Source organism: Mastomys coucha, unplaced genomic scaffold (assembly GCF_008632895.1).
Source record: "Mastomys coucha isolate ucsf_1 unplaced genomic scaffold, UCSF_Mcou_1 pScaffold12, whole genome shotgun sequence".
In the NCBI taxonomy this organism is placed as follows: Eukaryota; Metazoa; Chordata; class Mammalia; order Rodentia; family Muridae; genus Mastomys; species Mastomys coucha.
In genome coordinates, this window is record NW_022196894.1 from 88,850,090 (window position 1) to 88,853,811 (window position 3,722).

At 41.3% G+C, this 3,722-nt stretch overlaps 1 pseudogene; it reads left to right on the top strand.

Moving 5' to 3' along the window:
- The window catches only part of LOC116083783, a 2,320-nt pseudogene extending 1,359 nt beyond the window's left edge, over positions 1-961 (top strand).
- The last annotated feature ends 2,761 nt before the right edge of the window (positions 962-3,722 follow it).

Sequence of the window (3,722 nt, forward strand, 5' to 3'; positions counted from 1 at the left end):
GGGAGCCTTTATCAAGAAACCTAAGCTAGCAAAACCTATGGATAAGATGAACCTCAGCAAATCACCTACAAAAACTGATCCTAAAAATGAAGAAGAAGAAGAAAAGCAGCGAATTGAGGCTCGGCGAGAGAAGCAAAGACGTAGACAAGAGAAAAACAGTGAGAAATATGGAGATGGATACAGAATGGCATTCACATGTTCATTTTGTAAATTTCGAACCTTTGAAGAAAAAGATATTGAACTGCATCTGGAAAGTTCTTCACACCAGGAAACATTAGATCATATTCAGAAACAAACCAAATTTGATAAAGTAGTTATGGAGTTTTTACATGAATGTATGGTGAATAAATCTAAAAAAGCATCTATTCATAAGCAACAGACACTTAATCACCCAGAAGCTTACAAAATAATTGAAAAAGATATTATGGAAGGTGTTACTGCAGATGATCACATGATGAAAGTGGAGACTGTTCACTGTAGTGCTTGTAGCATGTACATCCCTGCTTTACACAGCTCAGTTCAGCTGCACCTAAAGTCACCCGACCATGGCAAAGGGAAGCAAGCCTATAAGGAACAGATAAAGAGGGAAAGTGTGCTGACTGCTACAAGCATCTTAAACAACCCAATCGTGAAGGCACGGTATGAGTGCTTTGTTAAGGGAGAGAATCCTTTTGAAATTCAAGATCATGCTCAGGATCAGCAGATAGAAGAGGACGAAGAGAAGATTGATGAACCCATCGAAGAAGAAGATGAGGAGGAGGAGGAAGAGGAAGAAGAGGAAGAAGGAGAGGAAGGTGAGGAAGCTGGATCCGTGGAGGAAGAAGGAGATGTGGAGGGAGAGGAGGGCACAGCAGCAGAAGCAGCAGCAGCAGGGGAAGCTGATGCAGTGGGAGAAGCAGAGGGAGCAGGGGATGCGGAGGCAGAGGCAGGAGAGGAGGAGGAGGAGGAGGAGCAGGGGACAGAGGATTTAAAAAGAAAAAAAGAAAAAAAAAGAAATGTCACAAATAATCTAAGCTCGAGATAAGGTTACATAGTTGGGATTACGTCATAGACTAGAATCTGTATAATTCTTGGGTAAGAGCATTGAATGTTATGGAAAAATGAACAAGGTGTAGGTGAGAGAGTCATGGCCCAGCAGTGGGGTTCCCACTGTGCCTGCAAGTTGGTAATGATCACATCTGTGTGACTGGGTGACAGTTCTGATCACCGATTTCTTCTGGTACATAGCTTCCAAATTTTCTGCAGTGAGAATGTGTTCATATACGTTGGAAAAGACAGCTAGAAGCCCTGGTGCTGGGAATGGGCTTGCCCTCAGAATCTCCCTTACAAAGATTGAGCCTGGGCTGATGCCCCCTGAATATCAGCAGTGAGTCCTACCAGCAGTCACTACCATAGATTGGAGTGATGTGAGCCTAGGTACAGTATGTGACTTCTAGGATGACGGCCTGTCTGGAGACAGCTTTCTGATTAGACACTATCAGATACTATCAGTAAGAATCTAACATATTTTAAGGTCTAACTAATTCCCCTTTGAAAAGATACAAGTATTTAATGACATAGGAAAATATGTATTTCTATGCTTAAAGAACCTGATTAAGTGGCTGTATGTACCTACATGTGTTTTTAAATGCTGTATTTCTTAATTGTGACAAATATCTTGTAGTTATGTAAGATTTTTTTTAAAGAAAACTAACAATATTCAGGCTGTCAAGATGGCTCAGCAGGGAAATCTCTTGCCACCAAGCCTAGTGATCTGTACTTAATTCCTGGAACCCACATAATGGGAAGAGGATTCTCACAAGTTATACCATGGCCATGTGTGTGCATACACACACATGCGCACACATGCACACACATGTGCACATACATATACACAGGTGTTACACACACACACACACACACACACACACACACACACGCATACATACTGTGGTACACTGTCCCCCAGCCAAAACAAGTGACTGGATGGATAACAAGCAAATGTTTTAAACATAAAGAGAAAAGGCAGCACTGGGTGGCAGGCACACACAAGCTCTCGGTACCATCTGTGCAGCTTTCTTATAAATCTGAAATTATTCCAAGTAGGAAAAAAATTACGTCCTTTAAATATTGCTTTAAAATAAGACAAATACTAATCTTATAAGTCATGTTTCTTAGTACCTCTTTTACCTGAGACTAATATAATAAACAGGCTGAAAATTGTACATATGTTTTTATATAAATGTGACTCTGTGTGTTGGTTAATCAGGGAAACTGTATCTAGAAAATACACTGAAAGGATTGGAGCTACGTTAGAAATTCAAGATGTTTGGGGCTTCATTTTTTTCCCTATAGTTTTTCTGGGCTTTTAAGATTTTTCTATGGTATTGTAAGCCAGTTTTTACCTTAGCATATCCTGTATAAAAATAAGGTTAAATAAGATTGTTTCTAAAATCCTATAAGGAAATTAAAACTGGCCACATGGATTTTCCAGGAGCCCCAGTGACAGGCAGGAGGCTGTCATTGCACAAAGTCAGGCTGAGGTCTTAAGGCAGCTGTGAATGTGTTCCAGCTACTGTAGAAATTCTAGGTTCTAGATGTGGTTAATGTGATAGAAACAGCTAATTATGCTCCAGGAACCAAGAGTCAAATTGATAATGATAGTATTCTTAATTTAGCATGATGGAAAGCTTGGTAAGCATGGCCCATCTAATGAGAGGGTAACAGAAAGGGAATCCCGTGTCTTTGCAAAGCTAAACATTAAAATTAGCCGTATCTGTTACCATAGGTGCAAAGCGTGGAGCTGGGAGGCATTCATTCAGCTGCGGAGCTGGGAGGCATTCATTCAGCTGCTGTTCTCCATGGAGTCTTGCTAGGCCTGAGCAATTCTTGCTGCAGAGAACAAGTGGATGAGGCCTGAAGAGTCACCGTTGGAAACATTTTTAAGAGACAAAAATCAAAAGGGAAAGAATAATTTCATATCTCAAAGCAACCAAAAGAAAAGTGTCTCTGAGAGATAAATCCCCCCAGAGAAATGACAGTACAGACCAGCACAGACAAGGGCGTTGTCAGGGCAAGAACAGTTGGCCCGGCTTCCACAGTGTCTGTGGGACCAGCAAGACAGGCTCCCTAAGACCTCAGACTTTGCCTAGAAACAAAATATTTAGTGTGTGGTTGTTTTTATGGAAGGGTTTTCAGTGGAAAAGTAGTCCCACTTGTCAATCAGCTAAGTTCCAGGGGCTAATAGATTCCGGTGTTTGGGGTGAGGGGGGTGTCAACACAGAATTTAATTTAACATCTCACAATACATCCACATGCCCAGAAAATGTGGACAGCTTCACGGGGCGCAGTGAGGCAAAGGAGCAAGGCCCAAACGGTGCATTAATGTATAGGAGAGAATAGTTGCAATCAGCCCTTGTGAATTGGACAGAGGGCTTGGACATGAAGCAATTATCAGCCATCGGGGATTAATAGTGAAGTGTGAATGCCAAGCTGTATATGTTAGGGGCAGAATATGTTGCCTATAGAAAACAACAAAAGGCGTTTCTTACTATTAAGTGAGATTAAACGTAATGGCCTGATTTAATCACAAAGACAGAATTAAATTCAGATGGCAACTTCAAAGTGGACACATGAGCACAGGCCACCGATTGCATTTACATATAGCTGGCATAGCTTGGCCCGCCACACAATAGGATAAAGTTTCTTTGGCCACTTAAACAATTTTCTTTTCTTCACTTTTT